A 12845-nucleotide genomic window follows, 5' to 3' on the forward strand; every position below is an offset into this window, starting at 1 on the left:
CGTGGCCTGCGACTGACCTCCTGCAGGCTCTGTGGGGAAGGGCCACACTGTGGGCTCCCTCCCAACCAGCCTCTGGAGATATTTCTAGGGCGCCTGGGCAGTACAGTGAGTTAAGCATCTGCCTTCAGCTTAGGTCCCAGGGTCCTGGGATAGATCCCCCACATTGGGCTCCCTGCTCAGCGGGGAGTCTGCTTCTCCCTCCCCCTCACTTCTTCCTCATTTCTCCCTCGATGCTCCCTCTCCCTGCTTGTGCTCTCTTTTGCTCTCAAATACATACATACACAGTCTTTACCAAAAAGGACTTATTTCTTGGGGCCTTTGCTGGGGATAGAGGAGCCAGTTCTTGCGAAGCACTGAGAACAGTCTCAATAGGGCAGAAAAGCCTCCACAGATGTTGGCTCCGGACAGTGCTGTTGATGCTGTGGCTGTGAGACTGACTTTCTCCTCCTCCTCCTCCTCCTCTTCCTTCTTGTTCCCCTTCTTCTTCTTCTTCTTTTACGATTTTATTTGACAGAGACACAACAAGAGAGAGAACACAAGCAGGGGGAGTGGGAGAGGGAGAAGCAGGCTTCCCACCCAGCAGGGAACCCAATCCGAGGTCCCTGGGATCATGACCTGAGCTGAAAGCAGAACCCACTGAGCCACCCAGGCCCCCTGACAGCTGCAGCCCTTTGGAAGCCATGCCTTCCTGACCCTTACAAGCAGTGCATGAGACCCGGTAGCCAGGTTCTCTGCCCAACCTCTCCCTGGCAAGCTGATGCACAGAATCCAGGTAACTAGCTAGCAAGGAAGGGAAGGGTGTGGGCCGGGAGAGGGAGCCCTCCTGGTACTCTGCAGGGGGGGAGAAGCCACACTGTATCTGGGTTCTGGGCACATGAGTCAGAGCTGCGGGGCCTTTGGCCATGAGGGAGACCATTTCAGGGGGCTGTGGGGACTGACAGACAAGGATTTGAAGGGGCTGGATGGTGGGGTCCTTCCATCAGGAGTGGTCTGGGGGCCCCAGGCAGGGATTCACACACCAGGCAGGCCTCAGTGTCTCTGCAGTCAGGGAGGTGGTAGTGTGGGCTCTCAGGGAGAAAGGCCCAGGCCTGTGGGTCACCTAGGAGATCCCTGGGGACACAGAGGAGATTTCAGGCCAGAGGCGTCCTTGCTACAACCTTGCCCAGATTGTTCCTTGTTTCCATGCCAGCAAAGGGCCTGCATTGTCCTATACTTCTTTCTAATCAACTCAAAATCAGGATGTCATTCCAGCAAGGGACCCAAAAGGGAGCCAGTGGGGCAAAGAGTTTCTCCTCTCTCAGTGTCATCCATGTTTCCTCAGGGGCCTAGGCCCAGCCTCTCCTTGACTAGAGGAAACAAGGCTCTGAGATGGGCACCCTCCCACAATTCCTCCATGGTAATCCACCCCCCCTCCCATTCTATGCAGCCTTCTCTCTGCTCCCTGCCCGGTGGAGCCTCACCGGGCAATTCATACTTAGATGGGACAGCCTTAACCCAAACCAGGAGATTTCAAGCCACAAGACTTGAAAAGTCATTTGAGAAGAGAAAGACTTACTGGTGTCCCCAAGCCCTCCATGCAGCAGGTGTTGGTCACCCAAATCTGACCTGTCCCTTCAGGATCTCCAGGGCTGGGCAGGTGGCTGAGATCACCATCACAAAATTACCTCAAACCATACACAAAAATCAACTCAAAATCAATCATCAACATACATGTAAAAGTTAAAATGATCAATTATTTATTTATTTGAAATATTTTTATTTGTTTGTTTATTTGACAGATCACAAGTAGGCAGAGAGGCAGGCAGATAGTGAGAGGAGGAAGCAGGCTCCCTGCTGAGGAGAGAGCCCAATACGGGACTCAATCCCAGGACCCTGAGGCCATGACCTGAGCCAAAGACAGAGGCTTTAACCCACTGAGCCACCAGGAGCCCCCAAATGATCAAATATTTAGAAGAAAATCTTTGCAATGTTGAGAGAGACAGAGATGTCTTAGGACACAAGAAGCATTCATCATACAAAATAAAATTGATAAATTGGACTTATCTGCTCTTAAAAAGACATTACTAAGGGTGCCTGGGTCTACAGACATGATCTCAGGGTTCTGGGATGGAGCCCGCATCAGGCTCTCTGCTAAGTAGGGAGCCTGCTTCCCCTCCTCTCTCTCTGCCTACCCCTCTCCCTACCTGTGATCTCTCTCTCTCTGTCAAATAAATAAATAAAATCTTTAAAAAAGATACTACTAAGAACATAAAACAGGCATGTTAGAGACTTCAAGAAAATATTGGCATCACAAATATCTGACAAAGTACTGACATCTAAAACGTATGAAGAAAGTCCTCACCTCAAAAATAAGAAGACAACCCAATAGAAAATGGTGAACACTAGGAGAATATCTAGGCAGCAGACCATGGGTTGGGTGATGCCTTTTTATTTTTTTTTTTTATTTTATTTTTTTTTTTTTTAAAGATTTTATTTATTTGACAGAGAGAAATCACAAGTAGGCAGAGAGGCAGGCAGAGAGAGAGAGAGAGGAGGAAGCAGGCTCCCTGCTGAGCAGAGAGCCCGATGCGGGACTCGATCCCAGGACCCCGAGATCATGACCTGAGCCGAAGGCAGCGGCTTAACCACTGAGCCACCCAGGCGCCCCGGGTGATGCCTTTTTAGATAACCACAACAAAGGGGTGATCCACGGAAGAAAGAAGGTGGACGGCCTTAAAACTAAAACTTCTGCTCTGTGAAAGACACTGTCAAAAGAATGAAAATAAAACAAAATGAAAACAAAAACAAAAGAACAATGACAGACTGGGAGAAAATATTTGCAGAAGACTTATTGTAAGGACCTACTTTAGCTAGAGCACTTCCATCCAGGTTAAACAATAACCTTGTTGTTTAACCCTTAAACTGTCCCTGCTCCCCTTACCCCAGGGGACTTAATTAAAAACAAGTCCCAGAAACCAGTCCCAGGTAACAAAGCCCAAATATAAGGGTGGGTCAGGCCAGGTGGAGACATCCGATCATTGGGGGGTTGCATGCTGTCTCCCTAGTTACCAAGAGTTTGGGCCCCACCCTCTGGGAGCCTTTTGGGCACCAATTCTGACCAAGGTAATGGGCTAATTCAAATATCTACTACGGTAAATTGTAGTTCAATTGGTCACTTATGTATGACCTAACATGAGTGTGTAGCTTTCTCTGTGTGTTACAATTTCATTGGCCACCTGTGTGTGGCCAGGCCCAACTGCACAGCCTTTGCCCTTAAAAGCTAGTCTGTGAAGCAGAGCGAAGTCACCCTCTCTACAGTAAGAGGAGCGGCTCTGGGGGCGCCTGGGTGGCTCAGTGGGTTAAGGCCTCTGCTTTCGGCTCAGGTCACGATCCCGGTGTCCTGGGATTGAGCCCCACATCAGGCTGTCTGCTCCGTGGACAGCCTGCTTCCTCTTCTCTCTCTCTCTGCCTGCCTCTCTGCCTGCTTGTGATCTCTGTCTGTCAAATAAATAAATAAAATCTTAAAAAAAAAAGAAAAGAAAAAAAAAAAAAAGAGGAGCGGCTCTGGCTAGTCAGTTTGATTCTTGATGCTTGGCGTGAAATAAAGCTTTGTTTGACCTTTGCTTTGTATCAGTCTCACTCCTTTAATCGCAGACCCATTATTGGGGGACCTAACAATATCTGTGTAACTGTCCCTCAGAATAATACATTGCTCGAAATACAACTTGAACTAATGAGGAGTTGTACTGGTCACGCAGGCACTCTTCAAGATGACCTTGAGAAAATCCTACTAGCAACTGGCCTCGGGTGGAGGGGATGATACATGTCCTTGAAGCCGAGCAGCTGGGGACACCCGGGCCGCTCGGCTCACTCGAGAGCTTCCCTTTTTCACTGTCCCCCCCGCCTGCCTCAGAGAAAGCCTCCCGTTAAGGTACTCCCTTTAAGCGTGCTGCCTCAACTGCAAACTCCCGCTGCTGGACCCCACACACCTGACTCTCCTTGCTTTCCTTGTTTACCTCTAAGTCCTGTGACCAATGTAGGACTCACATTCCTCCTCATTTACCTACTAGACCTATGGCTGTTGTATAACCTTCTGTTCTCCTTTGTTGCCATCCTGTATCTGATAATACAGGACTGAGGGGTAGTTTGAGGTGACAGTCCTCCCAGCTGTCGGCCCCTGACCCCTCCCTCTCACAGCTGACTTGTTTGTGCCTCATTCTTCTCCCGTGCACAGATCGGAAAGTGGCACGTGGCGTCCCAATAGGGACAAAAAACAAAAACAGAAGAAGCCCCAATGTGACTTCTGCACAGCCGTGCCTTTTCCCCGCTGGTGAGTTGTGGGTACTTACCTCAGGGTGTGGGTAACCTAGAGAGCACAGATCGTCACTCTTGTGTATGTTTGCTGAGAAGGCTCCTAAAGGCAGGAGGAGCAAAAGTCAGCGAGGGTGAACTTCTGGAGCTTTTAAAGGTAATTAAAGAACTTTGCTCCTGGTTCCCTACATTCGGGACTTTAGACCTACCGACATGGTCATGAGTTAAATTTTTGCATGCTAAAGGAAAACCGATTCCAATTACTATATGGTCTACTTGGACCCTTATTCGCTCTGTTCTGGAACCTTTACAAACCCCTGATTCGACGAGCGATAAGGAGTGTTCAGGAGAAAACTAAAAATGAGGAACCTAAACATGCCACCCCAGAGAAAAAACTAAAGTCTCTGTGAAGGAATACGTAAAGGAGGAATTTCCTCTTCCTCCTTCTCCAATAATAGAATAAAAGGAGGGAACAATTGCCATTGTGCCCACACCATCACAATTGGTACTGCAGTCCTATGAGAAAGCACCACTTAATGATAAGAATGAAAAATTCATGTTGTCAGCAATTTAAAAAGGCCTCATGAAAGCAAAACCAGCAGGAGACCTAGATGCCTTTACACTTTGATGTCCTGGTTCCTGTTAGGGAACATGTCGCTCAAGGGTATCGTCCCAACAACCCTAACAATATCTCTGAGGCCAGGCCTGAGCCATTTCCCTTCAAATTATTGAAGGAATTAAAGCAGGTGGTACAGAACTATGGAGTTAATTCCCCATATACAATGGGGATCATTCAAGGCATCGCAGAAGGCAATCGACTTACTCCAGTTGGTTGGTATCACTAGCAAAAAAAGTCTTATCATCAAGTGAGTTTTTGCAGTTTAAAACATGGTGACGGGGTGCCTGGGTGGCTCAGTGGGTTAAGCTTCTGCCTTTGGCTCAGGTCATGTCCCAGGGTCCTGGGCTCGAGTCCCGCATCTGGCTCTCTGCTTGGCAGGGAGCCTGCTTCCCTTCCCCTCTCTCTGCCTGCCTCTCAGCCTACTTGTGATCTCTCTGTCAAATAAATAAATAAAAATCTTAAAAAAAAAATAAATAAAAAATAAAACGTGGTGGCAAGATTATGCAGAAACAGCAGCTGCCCACAACACAGCTAATAATGTTCCTATTTCCCTGGAGCAGCTCATGGGCGTTAGGTCATGGGCCCGGGTGCAAGATGAAGTACAAGTGAGTGATAGAGCTATTTGAGCAGTTCCAGCGTTGTTTGAGAGCCTGGGAGAGAATAGCTTTTCTTTTCAGAAGGTGGTACAGGGTCCTGAAGAACCCTATAGTGATTTTATTGTGAGATGACAAGAAGCTATTAAAAGACAGGTAAATAACCTCGAGGCTGCTGATACTGTTCTTCAGCTGTTGGCATATGAAAATGCCAGTGCTGATTGCAAAAAAAATTGATAGCACCCTTTAAAGGCAAGGGAACATTAAAGGACTGTATTAAGCTATGCCAAAGAGTGGGGACAGAGACCTATAAAGCCAATTTGCTAGCTCAAGCAATGGCTGCTCTGACCACAGAAAAATTTAAAGGAAAATGTTTCAACTGTGGGCAGACAGGGCATACTAAGGCTCAATGTAGGTGAAAAGGAAAATGCCCTCCACAAAATGCAAGACATAAGCCACCAGGTCTCTGTCCTAAATGTAAACATGGGGCATGTAAAACATGGGGCAAAGCAGTGTCATTCCAAATTCCACAAGGGGGGTGGATCCCCCATCAGAGAAACTCCTTTCTCAGCAAGCCCTCAGCCCCGAAAAACAAGGGGGCCAATTCTCCCATAGCACTCAGCTTTCCAACAGATGTACCATTTTAAATTAATTACACGCTATGCCTGGTAGTGTGGGATTATATATCCCTATTCCCAGAGATTGTCTCTCTCTCTCTTTTTTTTAAAAAATATTTTATTTACTTATTTGACAGAGAGAGATCACAAGCAGGCAGAGAGGCAGGCAGAGGGAGAGGAGGAAGCAGGCTCCCCGATGAGCAGAGAGCCCGATGCGGGGCTCGATCCCAGGACTCTGAGATCATGACCTGAGGTGAAGGCAGCGGCTTAACCCACTGAGCCACCCAGGCGCCCCTCCAGAGATTGTCTCTTAATGCCTGCCGAGCTTCACACTAAAATTCCCACTAATTTTTTTGGACCTTAACACAAAAACTACTTGCTTTACAAGTCCTAGTTGAGGAGCAGCTAAAAAAAGGACATATCAGAAGAATCTCACAGACCTTGGAATTTGCCTGTCCTTGTTACTATGAAAAAAATCAGGAAAGTGGAGACTTACAACAGACCTATGTGTGATAAATTCTATTATCCAACCTATGGGGTGTCTGCAACCCAGAATGCCTTCACTTAATTTAGTTCCATGAATGGACAGTAATTATCATAGATTTACGGATTGCTTTTATACTATACCACTTGTTTTTTTTTTTTTAAGATTTTACTTATCTGACAAACAGAGATCACAAGTAGGCAGAGAGGCAGGCAGACAGAGAGAGGGAGAAGCAGGCTCCCTGCTGAGCAGAGAGCCCGATGTGGGGCTCGATCCCAACACCCTGGGATCATGACCCGAGCAGAAGGCAGAGGCTTTAACCCATTGAGCCACCCAGGCGCCCCATATACTATACCACTTGTTAAGGGATTGTCCCCATTTTGCTTTCACTATTTCCAGTGTAAATTTAAAAGAACCAGCCAAACGATATCAATGGAAAGTTTTACCACAAGGAATGTTAAATAGCACTACTATCTGTCAAGAACATGTGGCAAAAGTTATCCAGCCAGTTAGAGATCAATTTCCACAAATTTATCTTACCCATTATATGGATGATATATTATGTGCAGCCTCAGATAATATACAATTACAGGACGGATTTAATATGCTTCTGTTGCAATTTGAAAAGTACAAACTAATTATAGCTCCAGAAAAAATACTAACTACCACACCTTTCTCATATTTGGGGTTCATTATGGACAGGACCTCTATTAAACCGCAAAAAGTTCAGATTCATAGAGGTAAGATTATGATATCAAATAATTAAGACCTAAAATTGGAATTCCCACTTATGCTTTACAGCACCTATTTATTTGCCTCTTCGAAGGAAGATCCTAATTTAAACAGCCCTAGAACCCTTTCAAGAGAGGCCTTAAAGGAATTACGATTTGTTGAAAATGAGATTCAGTTAATGCAGATGGATAGAGTTCAACCTAAAATACCCTTAGGTGATCTTTTTTTTTTTTTCCAAAGATTTTATTTATTTGACAGACAGAGATCACAAGTAGACAGAGAGGCAGGCAGAGAGAGAGAGAGGGAAGCAGGCTCCCTGCTGAGCAGAGAGCCAGATATGGGACCCGATCCCGGGACCCGATCCCAGGACCCTGGGACTATGACCTGAGCTGAAGGCAGCAGCTTAACCCACTGAGCCACCCAGGCGCCCACCCTTAGGTGATCTTATTCTTCATACCCCGCTTACACCCACTGGACCTAATTGTGCAGGGAGAATTAATCATAGAATGGATTTTTCTTCCAAATAATATGGTTAAAAGACTCACTACATACATAGACCATATTGGTAGCATTATTCAATTGGGAAGAAAAAGAACTTGTCAAATACAGGGATATGATCCAAAAGTAACTGTTATGCCTTTAAATAAAATACAAATTGAAACAGCATTCCAGAATAATTTACATTGGCAAATTGCCCTTAGTGGCTTTACTGGAAACACATGTCATTACCTATCTTTACTTATTATTTCCTTTCTAAAGTGCACTGCTTTCATGCTTCCTAAAATTACCTCTAAAAATCCAATCACAGACACCCCTACCTACTTTTCCGATGGCTCTGTAAAAGGCAGAGCTTGTTTTTATGGTCCTACCTCAAAAGTCATACCTACTACTGGTGTCTCAGCACAGAAATCAGAATTAGTGGTGGTTTTTATTACATTGTTTCAAGATGTTTCTTCTGCATTTAACTTGTTATCTGATTCTTTATATACAGTGTACGTTTTACAATGTATTGAAACTACTATTTTACATCAAATGTCTCCCTCCACTCATTATTTCATCATTAACAGTCTTTCATTCATCAGCGTTCTTCCCCTTTCTATGCTACGCACAGCTGAAGTCACACTGGCCATCCTGGGCCCTTGACTAAAGGTAATGAAATACCTGATTCTCTCGTTTTCTCAGCTTTTCAGGAAGCATCCGATTTTCACTCTCATGCATAGAAACCAAAAAGGACTTGGACACAAATTCCCTATCACTAAGGAACAAACAAATTCTGTTGTCCATTCCTGCCCTTTTTGTGCTACCATCGGTCTGCCTGCACAGCCAGCGGGCCTCAACCCACGAGGCATAACTGCGAATGAGATGCGGCAGATGGATATCACTCACATCCTTCATTTGGGAAACAATCTTTCATTCATGTCACTGTAGATACACATTCTTGCTTTATATGGACTACAGTCCAAACAGGAGGAACTGCTGCGCATGTTACTAGGCATCTCCATTCCACCTTCACGGTCTTGGGAATTCCCAAAGCTATAAAAATGATAATGCACCTGCTTATATTTCAAGTAAGCTACAGTCCTTTAATTTATGGAATATTAAACATTCCACCAGCATCCCATATAATCCTCAAGGACAAGGAATTGTAGAGTGGGCTAACCAAATCTTTTTTTTTTTTTTTAAGATTTTATTTATCTATTTGATGGAGAGAGATCACAAGTAGGCAGAGAGAGGAGGAAGCAGGCTCCCTGCTGAGCAGAGAGCCCAGTGCGGGACTCGATCCCAGGACCCTGAGACCATGACCTGAGCTGAAGGCAGTGGCTCAACCCACTGAGCCACCCAGGTGCCCAGGGCTAACCAAATCTTAAAATGACAGCTCTACTGAAAGGGTCCATAGAGAAAAGGAAGAGACCGATACAAAGCAAAAGTTAAGCAGGGCTTTATTTTGCACCAAGCATCGAGAATCAAACTGACTGGCCAGGGCTGTCTCTTGCAAAGAGGCGACCCCTCCCAGTCTCAGAGACTAACTTTTATAGAGCAAAGGCTATGTGATTGAGCCTGGCCACACACAGGTGGCCAATTGAATTACAATTTACCCCATGATAGTCATTTAATTCAGCCTATGACCTTGGCTGGAATTGGCGCCTTTGTCTGGCACCTGATAGGCGGGGCTCACACTCCTTGATGGGTAATACCTGCGTTTTCCCTTGGTTCGACATTTCCACCTGGCCTGGCTCATCCTTGGCGGGTAGGGAGGTAAAACGTGCGCTTTCACTGATTTGACATTTCCACCTGGCCGGACCCGTCCTTGTATGTGGGCTCCGTTATCAGGGGCTGGTCAGTCATATTTCACCAGTTCTGTTTCTAAGCGCTTTTCTCTTGGGGGGAAGGGGCAGGTTCAATCTAAGTTTACTGCATAAACAACAAAATGGCTCGCTCTGGCTAGGTAGGCCCTTACACTACAAACAAAAGGGCATACAAGGTCCCTCTCAAATACTAGCCAACTTTTATTTACTCTTGAATTTTTTGAATTGTGGTGATAAAAACACTGCAGCAGTAGAAAGACATTTTGGTAAACAAAAACAAGACAATGTATATCCCCTGGTCTGGTGGGAAAATGTTACTTCTGATCAATGGTTCCCAGGTAATTTACCTGGGGTTAAGGATACATATATGTATTACCCAAAGAAGCCATCGAACCTGTATGGGTGCCCTCTCATTCCATAAAGGTTCGTCATAAGCAAGAAGAGGAAAAAATTAAAGATAAAAACCAGTCCCACTGATCATCTTGAAGAGAGACTCACATTACAGAGCAGTCAAATCAATACTTGGGATGGGGGCGCCTGGGAGTCTCAGTGGGTTAAGCTGCTGCCTTCGGCTCAGGTCATGATCTCAGGGTCCTGGGATCGAGTCCCACATCGGGCTCTCTGCTCAGCAGGGAGCCTGCTTCCCTTCCTCTCTCTCTGTCTGCCTCTCTGCCTACTTGTGATCTCTCTCTCTCTGTCAAATAAATAAATAAATAAATCTTTAAAAAAAAAAATACTTGGGATGGACCGAGTAAGGATTCCAACATGGGGTCAGATAAAGAAACTGACCAAGAAAGCAGAAGTAGTTCTGGAAAATGAACAGCATCCATTCACCCCTAACAGCATGACCATAACTATGATGACACTCATCACAGTAACTGTAAGTTTTCCTGGATATAATATGCTCAAATAGATAACTTTACTTATTGGGCATGTATACCTAATCCTCCCCTTCTCTGCCCAGTAGAGTGGGGAGAAGATATAATACCAATTTATTTGAATGCATCAATATGGGTACCAGGAATATTGGATCCTAGATTGCCATTTTTGCCCCAAGAGGAGGGCACAAACATTAATCTTACCTTAGTATATCAAAATAGACCAATTGTATTGGTAGCCATTCCAGTTGTGTTATCCCTGATGATCAGAGATGGTTGGTTGCCTCTCCTATTAATAATAGTCTAATTAGGGGCGCCTGGGTGGCTCAGTAGGTTAAGGCCTCTGCCTCCAGCTCAGGTCGTGATCTCGGGGTCCTGGGATCAAGCCCCACATCAGGCTTTCTGCTCAGCAGGGAGCCTGCTCCCCCCCAACCCCGGCTCTCTCTCTCTGCCTGCCTCTCTGCCTACCTGTGATCTCTCTCTCTGTCAAATAAATAAATAAATAAAATCTTTTAAAAAAATAGTCTAATTAAAAGTTCAGTTACATTTATTTTCTACTAAAGGATTCCACGCCAATGAATATCGGCAAATGCAAATTGACACAAATATGGTCCGATAAGGGAATTCGTCCCTAATGGGAGGATTGTTGAGCTTCTCACCGCAGTGTCCTCATTAATGATTCTACGGAGTTGTATGGGACTGGTCCCCTAAAGGCATGGCAGTCAACAACTGCACTGGGAGACCTTGCTCCTCTCATCGGAACTTAAAATGGCAAGTTTCTGATCACCATGCCTTGCCACGAACCTCTACTTGGGGAAGTGCACCTCTGATTTGGCATGGGCTAGGACTTTCTGCACCATCTCCTTTTGCTGATTATCATAAAAGACAAAAGAATTTATGGAAAGTCACCACTGCTTTAAATCACCTAAGAGTCTGGAACAGCTCTTAACATTTATCAGTCCAGTCATTTTGCATTCACCTTTTCCCTGATTAGGGAAGAATGGGTAAGAGTATATTAGACCATTTTGTTACCGGAAAAATGACTATTGATCATAACAAAAGAGAAATACACTGTCACAAATGTAAAATTTTCACCTGCGTGGATGAGAACATTTATACAGACAATTCTGTCTTTCTCAAAGCTAGAAGAAGAATAGGCATTTGGTTACCAGTAAAACAACCACAGTGTTTGGGAAAGCTCTCCAGATATGCCTGTACTTTTAACAGTTCTGAAGGACTGGGTCCATAGAACAAAAGGCTTCTTGGACTGCTTGTAGCAGCTATTTTAGGAATTACAGTCATTACTGTTACAGCTACAACTGCAGGAATGGCCTTGCATCAAGCTGTACAAATCATGCAATTTGTACAAAAGTGGCCCGAGAATGCTAGCAAAGTCTGGAATCAACAATCATAGAGCAGAGATTAAATGAAAGAATTGCTGATTTAGAATCAGCCGTGACATATATAGAAGACCTTCAAAACATAAAACTATGCTCCACCTTTTATGTGATTGGAATGTCTCTTCCTTCTGTATTACTCCCTGTGCCTACAACGAATCAGAAATATCGTGGAGCAAGATTCGCCGTCGTGAGCAGTACAACTCCTCATTAGTTAAAATAGTATTTTGAGCAATATATTTTTCTGAGGGACAGAAAAATATACTACCTACTAGACCTATGACTACTGTATAACCTTTTCTTCCTCTTTGTTGCCATCCTGTATCTAATATGTATCTAATAAATACGGGACTGAGGAGTTGTTGGGATGATAGTCCTTCCAGCAGTGCTCCTGCTCCCTCCCTCTCACGGCTGACTTGTTTGTGCCTCATTCTTCTCCCGTGCACCCATAGAAAAGTGGCATATCTGATAGGGGCACCTGGGTGGCTTAGTCAGTGGAACGATGGACTCTGGATTTCGGCTCAGGTCTTGAGCTCAGTGGTGTGGAATCGAGCCCCACGTTGGGCTCCCTGCTCAACATGAAGTCTGCTTGAGGATTTCTCTCCCTCTGCCCCTCCTCCTGCCTGTGCTCTCTAAATAAATAAATAAAAACCTAAAAAAAAAAATATCTGATAAAGGGCTGTTATCCTAGACATTCACAGAACTCTTAAAACTCAATAAGAAAATGAACAGCTTACTTTCTTTTTCTTTTCTTTTTAAATTTTATTTGACACAGCACAAACAAGAGTGGCAGGCAGAGGGAGAGAGAAGCAGGCTCTCTGCTGAGCAGAGAGCCTGATGCGGGGCTCGACCCCAGGAGCCTGAGATGACCCAAGGAGAAGGTAGCTGCTTAAACAACTGAGACACCCAGGCACCCCATGAACAGCTTG

General features: G+C 45.1%; 1 long non-coding RNA gene across 1 annotated transcript; it reads right to left on the reverse strand.

The window, feature by feature from the left end:
- Window positions 1-181: 181 nt before the first annotated feature.
- Window positions 182-4425, reverse strand: LOC101687372. The gene is made up of 3 exons (XR_198715.3): window positions 4329-4425; window positions 1556-1664; window positions 182-492 (listed from the first exon to the last, which is right to left on the reverse strand). It is a non-coding gene; the product is annotated as an uncharacterized LOC101687372 (long non-coding RNA).
- Between the last annotated feature and the right edge of the window lie 8420 nt (window positions 4426-12845).

Source organism: Mustela putorius, unplaced genomic scaffold, assembly GCF_011764305.1.
Source record: "Mustela putorius furo isolate JIRA1106 unplaced genomic scaffold, ASM1176430v1.1 tig00003858_pilon_pilon_pilon, whole genome shotgun sequence".
Taxonomy (NCBI): Eukaryota; Metazoa; Chordata; class Mammalia; order Carnivora; family Mustelidae; genus Mustela; species Mustela putorius.